The sequence below is a fragment of the Ovis aries genome, chromosome 10 (genome assembly GCF_016772045.2).
Source record: "Ovis aries strain OAR_USU_Benz2616 breed Rambouillet chromosome 10, ARS-UI_Ramb_v3.0, whole genome shotgun sequence".
Lineage (NCBI taxonomy): Eukaryota > Metazoa > Chordata > Mammalia > Artiodactyla > Bovidae > Ovis > Ovis aries.
Genome location: NC_056063.1, coordinates 26395562 through 26409270, shown reverse-complemented (window position 1 = coordinate 26409270; position 13709 = coordinate 26395562). Strand labels below are relative to the sequence as shown.

Below are 13709 nucleotides of genomic sequence, written 5' to 3'. Positions count from 1 at the left end.
TTCTTTGTACAAGGTTCAAATACCAGTTCTTCTATTGATAAACACGTTTCAGTTCAGTTCAGTCGCTCAGTCGTGTCTGACTCTTTGCGACCCCATGAATCGCAGCATGCCAGGCCTCCCTGTCCATCACCAACTCCCGGAGTTCACTCAGATTCACGTCCATCGAGTCAGTGATGCCATCCAGCCATCTCATCCTCTGTCATCCCCTTCTCCTCCTGCCCCCAATCCCTCCCAGCATCAGAGTCTTTTCCAGTGAGTCAACTCTTCGCATGAGGTGGCCAAAGTACTGGAGTTTCAGCTTTAGCATCATTCCTTCCAAAGAAATCCCAGGGCTGATCTCCTTCAGAATGAACTAGTTGGATCTCCTTGTAATCCAAGGGACTCTCAAGAGTCTTCTCCAACACCACAGTTCAAAAGCATCAATTCTTCAGCTCTCAGCCTTCTTCACAGTCCAACTCTCACATCCATACACGACCACTGGAAAAACCATAGCCTTGACTAGACGGACCTTAGTCGGCAAAGTAATGTCTCTGCTTTTGAATATGCTATCTAGGTCGGTCATAACTTTTCTTCCAAGGAGTAAGCGTCTTTTAATTTCATGGCTGCAGTCACCATCTACGGTGATTTTGGAGCCCCCCAAAATAAAGTCTGACACTGTTTCCACAGTTTCCCCATCTACTTCCCATGAAGTGATGGGACCAGATGCCATGATCTTCGTTTTCTGAATGTTGAGCTTTAAGCCAACTTTTTCACTCTCCTCTTTCACTTTCATCAAGAGGCTTTTAGTTCTTCTTCACTTTCTGCCATAAGGATGGTGTCATCTGCATATCTGAGGTTATTGATCTTTCTCCCGGCAGTCTTGATTCCAGCTTGTGTTTCTTCCAGTCCAGCGTTTCTCATGATGTACTCTGCATATAAGTTAAATAAGCAGGGTGACAATATACAGCCTTGATATACTCCTTTTCCTATTTGGAACCAGGCTGTTGTTCCATATCCAGTTCTAACTGCTGCTTCCTGACCTGCATACAGGTTTCTCAAGAGGCAGGTCAGGTGGTCTGGTATTCCCATCTCTTTCAGAATTTTCCACAGTTTCTTGTGATCCACATAGTCAAAGGCTTTGGCACAGTCAATAAAGCAGAAATAAATGTTTTTCTGGAACTCTCTTGCTTTTTCCATGATCCAGCGGATGTTGGCAATTTGATCTCTGGTTCCTCTGCCTTTTCTAAAACCAGTTTGAACATCAGGAAGTTCACAGTTCACGTATTGCTGAAGGCTGGCTTGGAGAATTTTGAGCATTACTTTACTAGCGTGTGAGATGAGTGCAGTTGTGCGGTAGTTTGAGCATTCTTTCGCATTGTCTTTGTTTGGGATTGGAATGAAAACTGACCTTTTCCAGTCGTGTGGCCACTGCTGAGTTTTCCAAATTTGCTGGCATATTGAGTGCAGCACTTTCACAGCATCATCTTTCAGAATTTGAAATAGCTCAACTGAAATTCCATCACCTCCACTACCTTTCTTTGTAGAGATGCTTTCTAAGGCCCACTTGACTTCACATTCCAGGATGTCTGGCTCTAGATGAGTGATCACACCATTGTGATTATCCAGGTCGTGAAGATCTTTTTTGTACAGTTCTTCTGTCTATTCTTGCCACCTCTTCTTAATATCTTCTGCTTTTGTTAGGTCCATACCATTTCTGTCCTTTATTGAGCCCATCTTTGCATGAAATGTTTCCTTGGTATCTCTAATTTTCTTGAAGAGATCTCTAGTCTTTCCCATTCTGTTCTTGTCCTCTATTTCTTTTCATTGACCGCTGAAGAAGGCTTTCTTATCTCTTCTTGCTGTTCTTTGGAACTCTGCATTCAGATGCTTATATCTTTCCTTTTATAATCTCCCTCTGACATTGTTTCACATCTTGCCTAGTTTCTCTGAAAGTTGGAAGTAATATATGACATTTTTTTTTACAAACAAGTAATATTGGCACTTTAAAAATGGAAGTTTTTTTTAATAATTTTTTATTATGGCATATAATATTTTGCTGATTCCTATCTTTAGTTTGGCCCTTTCCTTTTCAATTTAGACTCTTCTCTTTCATAAATTTGAACTGGGAGTTCCAATCAAAAAAATATCATATTTAAATAGTTGGGATGTAGTTAAAGACACATTGCTTTGTTTATCTGGCCTATATTTGTTGATACCCACTATATGCTAGGCACACATTAGATTCTTTGCATACACTTTTAGCACATTCGCATGGAAATACAACATTTTTCATAACATTTGCTAATACTGTAAAATGAAACATACACATAATGTTTTCTCTTGGTTGTTAAATATCAGTCTTTAATTTGTCCTTGTGGGAATGAAGATAAAAATCTTTAAGTGGAAATTGTTATAAATGTTTATCCTACTTAACAGCTACACTCGTGAATAAAATTCATCAATCATAGGTGGAGAAAGCAATTGTGCAGTTGTCTACAATTAACAGGACAAAAACAGTTGATGAATGTGCAGCTGAATTAAAATACTCCCTAGGACAGGCTGAATTATAAACTGGATCATTTAAAGGAATCTAACAAAGGATCTTTATAATTAAAACAAAGCAAGGTTAATGGGATGTAAAATTGCCTATAATATCTTGGCAATAATAATTGGATTTTAAATTATTAAAATATGAATTGAACTATAAAGCAAAGAAAGACTTTTAAATTATAGAACTTTAGTAATCTTTTGAAATAAATTAATCATTTGCCTAAAATAAACCTTTATCATTCTTTTGGAAATGTATAGGATGCAATTAATGAATATTCATGACAAGTCAGAATGTATTCTTGTTTAGCACTGAATTTGACCGATGATTCATGAAATTCCAATTTATCGGTTTGTTCTTTAAAATCAGGAAAATATATCCCTTACATTTCTTACATTTTGAAGAAGAGAAGCATATTGCATTCAAGTATAATTTTTTATTGATAATATAAGTGAAGTTGCTCAGTCGTGCCCGACTCTTTGCAACCCCATGGACAGTAGCCTGCACCAAGCTCCTCCGTCCATGGTATTTTCTAGGCAAGAGTACTGGAGTGGGTTGCCGTTTTCTTCTCCAGGGAATCTTCCCTACCCAGGGATCGAACCGAGGTCTTCCGCATTGTAGACAGACATTTTACCATCTGAGCCACCATAACCTAAACTTTAATGTCCTCTTTAATTTAACAAATGCTATTTAATAATTGAACCAATAAGCTTTAGTTTACTTGAGTTTGTTTTGTGTCCTTGATTTGGCAAAAACCATGTTTTAAAAAGGGGCTTCCCAGGTAGCTCAGCTATAAAGAATCTTCCTGCAGTGCAGGAGATAGGGTTCGATTGCCGAATGGAGAAGCTCCCCTGGAGAAGAGATAGGCTACCCACTCCAGTATTCTTGGGCTTCCCTGGCGGTTCAGCTAGTAGAGAATGTGCCTACAATGCGGGAGATCTGCATTTGATCCCTGGGTTGGGAAGAACCCCTAGAGGAGGGCATGGCAACCCACTCCATTATTCTTGCCTGGGGAATCTCCATAGACACAGGAGCCTTGCAGGCTATAGTCCATGGGGTCGCAACGAGTTGGACACAACTGAACAACTAAGCACAGCAAAACACATGTTTTAAAAACCAGCACCTTCAGACTCTATAAGAAACTTTTTTCTTAGAGTTGAGATTCTGATTTTGAACCAAGAAACCATAGAACTGCCTGAAAAACAAAGTTCCCTCTATATTTTTTCATGTAATAACTTATTTATATTTTTTCTTACTACTCAGTTATTCATTTTACATATTAGTAGATTATCAAACATACGAGATTCATAAATGAGGTAAAAAAAAGTCTGTCCTTTTACAAAATGAATAGATCTTAAACAGTATTGCTAACTTACTGACTTAAGTTTAGATATTGACAATAATATATTTACTGAAAACTAAGATAAATAGCTCCCATTGATTAATGGCTAAATTTCAAGTAAAAAGGAAATTATTTCAAGATTAGTAATCATAAATTTTATCTGAATTACATTTAGAACCATGTTTTTAAAATATATGCATATATATATATATATATATATATATATATATGTATTTAGTGTTTTTTTAGTCCCTCTGAGAATGACTTCAAATGGAATTTCCTTCTAGGCACCATTATTTTAGCTTCGGTGAGAGGTCAGTAGTCTGACAGAATGTGGTCCACTGGAGAAGGGAATGGCAAACCACTTCAATATTCTTTCCTTGAGAACCCCAAGAACAGTATGAAAAGGCAAAATGATAGGATATTGAAAGGGGAACGCCCCGGGTCGGTAGGTGGCCAAATATGCTGGAGATCAGTGGAGAAACAACTCCAGAAAGAATGAAGGGATGGAGCCAAAGCAAAAACAATACCCAGTTGTGGATGTGTCTGGTGATAGAAGCAAGGTCCAATGCTGTAAAGAGCAATATTGCATAGCAACCTGGAATGTTAGGTCCCTGAATCAAGGCAAATTGGAAGTGGTCAAACAGGAGATGGCAAGAGTGAACATCGACATCCTAGGAATCAGCAAACTAAAATGGACTGGAATGGGTGAATTTAACTCAGATGACCATTATATCTACTACTGTGGGCAGGAATCCCTTAGAAGAAATGCAGCAGCCATCATGGTCAACAAAAGAGTCCCAAATGCAGTACTTGGATGCAATCTCAAAAACGACAGAATGATCTCTGTTCATTTCCAAGGCAAAACATTCAATATCACAGTAATCCCAGTCTATGCCCCAACCAGTAATGCTGAAGAAGCTGAAGTTAAACTGTTCTATGAAGACCTACAAGACCTTTTAGAACTAACACCCAAAAAAGATGTCCTTTTCATTATAAGGGACTGGAATGCAAAAGTAGGAAGTCAAGAAACACCTTGAATAACAGGCAAATTTGGCCTTGGAATACGGAATGAAGCAGGACAAAGGTGAATACGGTTTTGCCAAGAGAACGCACTGGTCATAGTAAAACCCTCTTCCAACAGCACAAGAGAAGACTCTACACATGGACATCACCAGATGGTCAACACCAAAATCAGATTGATTATATTCTTTGCAGCCAAAGATGGAGAAGCTCTATACAGTCAACAAAAACAAGACTGGGATGACTGTGGTTCAGATCATGAACTCCTTGTTGCCAAATTCAGACTTAAATTGAAGAAAGTAGGGAAAACCACTGCACCATTCAGGTATGACCTAAATCAAATTCCTTATGATTATACAGTGGAAATGAGAAATAGATTTAAGGGACTAGATCTGATAGAGTGTCTGATGAACTATGGTCGGAGGTTAGTGACACTGTACAGGAAACAGGGATCAAGACCATCCCCATAGAAAAGAAATGCAAAAAAGCAAAATGGCTGTCTGGGGAGGCCTTACAAATAGCTATGAAAACAAGAGAAGTGAAAAGCAAAGGAGAAAAGGAAAGATATAAGCATCTGAATGCAGAGTTCCAAAGAATAGCAAGTAGAGATAAGAAAGCCTTCGTCAGTGATCAGTGCAAAGAAATAGAGGAAAACAACAGAATGGGAAAGACTAGAGATCTCTTCAAGAAAATTAGAGATACCAAGGAAACATTTCATGCAAAGACGGATTCGATAAGGGGCAGAAATGGTATGGACCTAGCAGAAGATATTAAGAAGAGGTGGCAAAAATACACAGAAGAATTGTACAAAAATGATCTTCATGACCAAGATAATCACGATGATGTGATCACTCACCTAGAGCCAGACATCCTCGAATATGAAGTCAAGTGAGCCTTGGAAAGCATCACTATGAACAAAGCTAGTGGAGGTGATGGAATTCCAGTTGAGCTACTTCAAATCTTGAAAGATGATGCTGTGAAAGTGCTGTGCTCAATATGCCAGCAAATTTGGAAAACTCTGCAGTGGCCATAGGACTGGAAAAGGTCAGTTTTCATTCTAATCCCAAACAAAGCCAATGCCAAGGAATGCTCAAACTACCACACAATTGCACTTATCTCACATGCTAGTAAAGTAATGCTCAAAATTCTCCAAGCCAGCCTTCAGCAATACGTGAACTGCGAACTTCCTGATGTTCAAGCTGGTTTTAGAAAAGACAGAGGAACCAGAGATCAAATTGCCAACATCTGCTGGATCATGGAAAAAGCAAGAGAGTTCCAGAAAAACATCTATTTCTGCTTTATTGACTGTGCCAAAGCCTTTGACTGTGTGGATCACAAGAAACTGTGGAAAATTCTGAAAGAGATGGGAATACCAGACCACCTGACCTGCCTCTTGAGACACCTGTATGCAGGTCAGGAAGCAACAGTTAGAACTGGACATGGAACAACAGACTGGTTCCAAATAGGAAAAGGAGTATGCCAAGGCTGTATATTGTCACCCTGCTTATTTAGCTTATATGCAGTGTACATCATGAAAAACACTGGGCTGGAAGATACACAAGCTGGAATCAAGGTTCCCAGGAGAGAAATATCAATAACCTCAGATATGCAGATGACGCCACCCTTATGGCAGAAAGTAAAAAGGAACTAAAAAGCCTCTTGATGAAAGTAAAAGAGGAGAGTGAAAAAGTTGGCCTAAAGCTCAACATTCAGAAAACTAAGATCATGGCATCTGATCCCATCGCTTCTTAGGAAATAGATGGGGAAGCAGTGGAAACAGCGTGAGACTTTATTTTTTTGGGCTCCAAAATCACTGCAGATGGTGATTGCAGCCATGAAATTAAAAGACGCTTGGTGGCTCAGAGGTTAAAGCGTCTGCCTCCAATGCAGGAGACCTGGGTTCTATCCCTGGGTCGGGAAGATCCTCTGGAGAAGGAAAGGCAACCCACTCCAGTATTCTTGCCTGGAGAATCCCATGGACGGGGGAGCCTAGTAGGCTACAATCCATGGGGTCGCAAAGAGTCAGACACGACTGAGTGAACTCACCTTACCTTACCTTACCTTACCTTACTCCTTGGAAGAAAAGTTATGACCAACCTAGACTGCATATTCAAAAGCAGAGACATTACTTTGCCAAAAAAGGTCCATCTAGTCAAGGCTGTGGTTTTTCTAGTGGTCATGTATGGATGTGAGAGTTGGACTGTGAAGAAAGCTGAGCGCCAAAGAATTGATGCTTTTGATCTGTGGTGTTGGAGAAGACTCTTGAGAGTCCCTTGGACTGCAAGGAGATCCAACCAGTCCATTCTAAAGGAGTTCAGTCCTGAGTATTCTTTGGAAGGAGTGATGCTAAAGCTGAAACTCCAGTACTTTGGACACCTCATGAGAAGAGTTAACTCATTAGAAAATACTCTGATGCTGGGAGGGATTGTGGGCAGGAGGAGAAGGGGACAACAGAGGATGAGATGGCTAGATGGCATCACCAACTCAATGGTCCTGAGTTTGATTGAACTCCGGGTGTTGGTGATGGTTAGGGAAGCCTGGCGTGCAGCAATTCTTGGGGTCACAGAGAGTCAGACACAACTGAGCAACTGAACTGAACTGAACTGAAGTAGTTTATTTCATAAGACACAAATGGTTTTTTATATTTAAAACAAAAGGGAACGGTGCCCTATTTTTCGTAGAATCATTTCCGTGCCATATTCTTTCTGTTCCTTATTTCCTAGAGACATAATTTTTTTGTTGTTGTTTTTATTGTTCTTACTTACTGCTGAGACTTACTTAATGCCAGCTGAGATTCAAAAAACCAGTCGTGGCATTGTTTCCCAAGTGGCTCAGTAGTAAAGAATCTGCCTACCAGTGTGAGAGCTGCAGGAGACGTGAGCTCAATCCTGGGTCAGGAAGACCCCCTGGGAGAGGAAATGGCAACCCACTCCAGAATTCTTGCCTGTATAGATAGTTCCATGGACAGAAGAGCCTCGTGGTCTACATTCTATGCGGTTGCAAAGAATCAGACGTGACTGAGGAACTGAGCACGCGTGCACATAGTCATGGCCTGGCCATTAATTTAGTCTAGGAACTCTCCCCAAGGTATCTGGGTAATGGCTTCAATGCATTGATTATAGGCTGTTTAGTTCCCATATTCATAAAGTGAGAACACAGATGATTTATATCTCTCAGTTGCTCTCTACAAAACAATGTGTGGAAAAACAGAATACTTTTTTTATAACATGACTGTTATAAAGAGTCACAGTCCAAGCTGAAAGGATTAGTTATTTTCTAATTACCAAAAATAGTGTAATAGCTTTACAGGTATTTCTGACATTCTTAATGTCTGTATAATTACCATACATACAGCAAAAAAACTGAATAAATGCTTATAAAATACTTGTTAAATAGTTTTAGCAGTGATATAAATACATTTTACATCTGGTCTTCATCTAAAAGTATTTTGTAATTGAGAAGTTAGAGTTTACATGGACAAAATATTAAACAGTTCAAAATGTCACAGGCATTATAAATAAGTCGTGCAAAAATAATGTTATAAAAACTGCATTGACTGTAGAAGAAGGATATGTTCCGGGAGACAGTAATGATTGGGGAAGGCTTATTTTAGGGCCTAAACAGATGTAGGCACACTATGTAGGATTAAAAAAAGAAAAAAAATCAACTCTAGCTTTTTTTGTGAAAATAAGATTTAAAACAATTAAAAAATACCTTTATGTTTTTATTATCTGATAAAACAAATATGAACATAATTTTATTTTAAGAATTATAATCTCTTTTGAACTTTATATTATTTAAATTTAAAAATGGAAATCATATTTTTTCCCAGATTTTTTAATAGTCTTTAAAAAAATCACAGGAAGAAATTAAACTTTTCTTATTCAGTCAAACTTTTCCTTACAGTGTCACCAGAAACTTTATGCCTTTCTTTTTAAATTCTGAGGCCAGAAAAATTAACACAGAGGTATTACATCTGCTCCTACACCATGTGGCCACGTCACTTCTGATAAGGACCTGTCTTCATGACTAAATCAGGATCTAAAAATCTAATCATATTACAGCTTGAGCATGCACTATTTCTTCTAGTGTTTAGGATATGTGAGACAGTACACACCCATTTTCTAATCAGAAGACTAAAACTTAAGACACATAGAAAATTATTTGTCCAAATTTATAACATTAATAAAAAGCAGAATTTAAATATAAACTAGTTCTTCCTTCTGTTCTCCCATTCATCTATAAAGGATGAAAGACTTATTTGTCTAATTTCTAATATTGCCTCTTCTATTGACATTTTTTCTTTCAATAAAACAACAGAAACTATTTATATTTGAAATTCAGGATTTCAGGGCTTCTGATCAATGAAAAACAATTTAAATTATAACAAATTGCATAGAACTAGAGACTTCCTAGTAAACAGAACTTGCCATAATGATATGTATTCCATTTGTAAGAGAATGCTTTGTTTTGTTCCCTGATTGCTTTCCTGTATCTATGACAGCTCCATTCTAGAAGAAGAATGAATGGGATTCAACAAATTGTTTTCTTTTTCTAGTCCCTTTGAAAAATAAACTTAGAATAGAAGATGAAAACCAGTTCATTTACTTCCTGTGTTGTACAGTTACTCTGAGGAAGAAAATATTCCATAATTACCAAGTTATATGATATTTTTATTTACCCGTTTTTATGTGCTAAATATATAATAGAATTTTATAGTGTTAAACTAACATCATTAAAATTATATTTCTTCTTTTACCCTCCTTCCTACATAACCTGCTCAGGAATTCACTCAGTCATTTTTTCCATTTAGTCATGTGTTATTGTCGAGTCCATGTTTCTCAACAGCTACCATGCAAATCATGTTGGATACAGAGATGAATGGGATTGTACTTCATTTAATGAACTTCACAGTCTTAAGAGAGACTTGTTAAAAGGAAAAAAGAGGGGGAAAAGTCCATAAGACAGTGTGATAAATATAATTCCCAGAACATCTGAGAAATTGGGAGAAGGTCTCTTAGTTGTGTGGAGAGGAGTGAGTGGTAGGAGTTCCACAAAGAAGTGGCACATACAGAAATCCTGAAGTTGCATGAATCACTAAAGAACTATGTTCTCTGAAACACAGAAAACATATACTGAAAAGGCGGTAGATAAAGTTAGAAAAGTAGACCGATGTCTATGTATAATGTTTAACTATTATCTTGTCAATAAAAGTAGCCAAGAAGTGTAAATAACACTAGTGGCAGAGCAAAAAATGTAACAGAGGAACTGAAGATTTGAGGGAGTCAGAGAAATCGGGAGGCTGTTGTAATTGGATGACAGATGATTAGGCTTGAATTAAAACAATGTTTAAGTAATAAAGAAGCAGATTAAAAATAAATAAAATTAACAAGACTAGTGATTAATGTAGGATGATCTTAAAGTCAGATTTCAACAGATTGAAGAGTGAATAAAGCTGAATGGGTCACTGAGGATTATCTTCTGCTGTAGAGCATTCACATCCTACCCCTAGGAGCAACCCCTGAGCAACCAGGAAAGCCTTAAATTCTGTCACCTCTCAATTTTTCAAAGCTTCCCATGGTCTCTTTTTATTCATTCGATTTTGTACTATTTCCTGAATTTCATAATTCTAACCTTGATAGTCCTTGGGGGATGTATATATATTTTTTTTTAATGTATATATATGTATATATATATATACATGTATATATATTATTTTTTTAAGGTTTTCCTGGTGGCTCAGACAGTAAAGAGTCTGCCTGCAATGTAGGAGACCTGGGTTTGATCCCTGTGTCAGGAAGGTCCGCTGGAGAAGGGAATGGCAACCCACTCCACTAACTTTTGCCTGAAGAATCCCATGGACAGAGGAGCCTGACAGGCTACAGTCCATGAGATCATAAAGAGTCAGACATTACTGAGTGACTAACAGTTCATAGATTTTAAAAATACAATTTGGAAAAACTCTGTATATTAATGATTCATCAGATTATACAAAGATGAAGGGAATTATACTGACTTGAAAAATAGATTTTGAGATTTTTACCCAAAATGCAGAAAGAGAAAGAAATGAAAAATGAAAGTGATATTAAGAGGTGTGGGGGTAGAATAAGAAAGTTTAATTTGTAAATCATCAGAATTGAAAAAGGAAAATAAATACAGAGTAGGTGAAATGAAATATTTTAAAAGATAATGTTTGTGAATTTTTTAAAGCTGATTGAAAATAAAAATATAGTAATATGAAAATCACAGTGTACCTCAAGTAGGATAAATAAAAAGAAACCCAAGCTAGACACATGGTACTGAAACTGGGCAAAGCCAAAAATAAAGAGGTAAAAGCACCCAGAAAGAAGGAACTGATCACTTAGAAAAAGGGGAAAGTAGAATGACAGCAACAAAGAAAGCTAGAAGATAAGGACATAATACTTTCAATGTTTGAAGAAAAAAGTCTCAATAATTGTATATACAACAAAAATGTTTTCAAAAACTATTAGGGGGTGTGATGGTGCAGTAATTTTGTGACATTTTAACTTAACTCCAGTGCCAACCTTTGCTTTCCAGTTCAAAGGAAACAATTTAAAAAGCACACATTATAAGCCACTGTGCCAGAGGGAAATAGACATCATTAGCAAAGAATTTTAATCACTTACTTTTGATCTGTCTAGTGACTCCCTGGGAGAATAGGTTAAAAGATTCATTTTGCCTAACTTGGAACTGGCCTAGTGTGAAAAGAAAGCTGCTTTACTGAGGGCATTTGTTGAAGGCATTTATAGGCCAGTATCTTAGGTTGCCATTGCCTGAGGTGATAGAGAACAGTTGAGGCCAATGGTAGACAAACCAAAAAGCTTGAGAGGAACAGCAAGGGAGTAAAATGTACACAAGACTGAAAAGCTCGGACATATTTCTGAAATTCTAAAGGGCCCTGCACATGCTTAGTTTTCATGCTCTGGAAAGAGGAGAAAGTTCCAAACTCTCACCTATGGATGCTGAGATTCTGTGGCAGCAGAAAGTAAACACAAAGGTAGGGTTCAAACCTGCCTGGTTGAGTATTCAAGGGCTGTCAACACATACACGCAGCTCCTTGAGAAAGTCTGGGAGATTTTTTGGATTCAGGCATTTAAAGACATTTTTTCTAATCATTAACTTTCACTAACGTAATAAAAACAGAAACTTAAATAACCACACATGGCGAGGAATACAGCCTTAACAAAATTAGCTTAGAAAAGTCAACTTAAGTTTTCTCAGAGGTCCAGATGTAGGACTGAGAAGGGATACCCCCATCTCTACCTAGTGTTAACGTATTTCCTAAGCAGCTATAGCACAGATCATGGATTGAGTGAAGGTGTTGCAAGAGGATGCTTAAAATGTGGAATCATGGGATCCAAGTTAGTGAAAAAGGAAATAAATCGAGCAGTGGATGAAGGACTAAGAGAAAACAGAGGGATCACAGAAGTGGAAGTTGGAAGTCTTTTTTTTTTTTTTTTAATTGGCCTGGAACCAGGGAGAGACAGTGAAGGGAAGAGAGAAAGTTTAGGATTCTTATCTGTGACTGTGACACAGAGTAGATTATTTGAGCTTAAAAATTTAATATATGAAGCTGATTATGGCCAATAGAGTGACTTCCTGAAGTTAGATAGAATTGAAGATTCTAAAGGAATCTTAGATTTTGGGATTTTTAGCTCCCCTTTAAAAGAGTCAGATAAGTAGAGGCATGGAAATAAAACATCACAGGTGCCTCTCAATGGCCCCACCCAAGCAGCTGCCTGTGACCTGCCTGGGCTCAGGGAATGGAAAGCTGGGAAGTGCAAGTTCAGTTCAGTTCGCCATGGGACTATTTGGAAAAACTCAGGAGAAGCTGCCCAAAGAGCTGGCCAACGAATGGTCACTAAAGATAAGAAATGAGAGTTGTTGACGGGCAGATATGAGATATCCATAGAGAAGAAGAAAAAGTGAAACAGTCTATGAATCATGCTGCCAGAAAGGGTCAGAAGGATGTCTGCATGGTTCTGGCCAAGATGATTCAGGTCAAGGAAGGCCATGAGCAAGCTCTGTGCATCCAAAGTACACATGAACTCCGTGCTCACAGGGCTGAAGAACCAGCCGGCAGTTGTGTGAGTGGCTGGTTCTCTTGCAGAAGAACACAGAAGTGATGAAGGCCATGCAGCATCTTGTGAAGATCTTGGAAATCCAGGCCACCATGTGGGACCTGTCCAAAGAGACGATAAAGGCTGGGATCATAGAAAAGATGTTAGAGGACACTTTTGAAAGCATGGGCAATCAAGAAGAAATGAAAGAAGCAGCAGCAATAGAAATTGACAGAATTCTGTTTGACATCACCATAGGGGCTTTAGGCAAAGCACGTAGTAAGGTGAGAGATGCCCTCCCGGAGCCTAAATCTCCAGGAGCCATGGCTGCATGAGAACATGAGGAGGAATAAGAGGCCCTGGAAGCCATTCAGTATTGTCTGGCCCCCAGCAGGGCCCCCAGGCTCTCCTCACAGCCCCATTATTGGGTACACACTCCTTGAAGCCATTTCTGTGTCTCTTGCACTACCCATCTGGGTGTGGCACTGTGTTGTGGAGAAGGTTCTCTGCTAATCTCTGTTCACCCTCTGCAGAGGTTTTGGGATTAGTGGGATTGTTCTTGAGAGGTGGTGTAATAAATTCATCATTTTTAGGAGTATAAACAGAAGTATCTTTTTAGGGGATGAGGTCAAAGAAGTCTGTCTTCTTAAAATGCACTTCTGAGAATAGTGTTGATTGCCTGAATGTTGAGGATTCTGTGTGTGTAAAACACTATATAAATGGATCTTAATAAATT

The 13709-nt window shown here is 38.3% G+C and overlaps 1 protein-coding gene and 1 pseudogene across 8 annotated transcripts in view; both read left to right on the top strand.

Moving 5' to 3' along the window:
* The window catches only part of NBEA (neurobeachin), a 666092-nt gene that overhangs the window by 319045 nt on the left and 333338 nt on the right, over nucleotides 1-13709 (top strand). The gene's annotated exons all lie outside the window — the stretch shown is intronic.
* LOC132657296 (charged multivesicular body protein 3-like) lies at nucleotides 4200-13451 on the top strand (annotated as a pseudogene).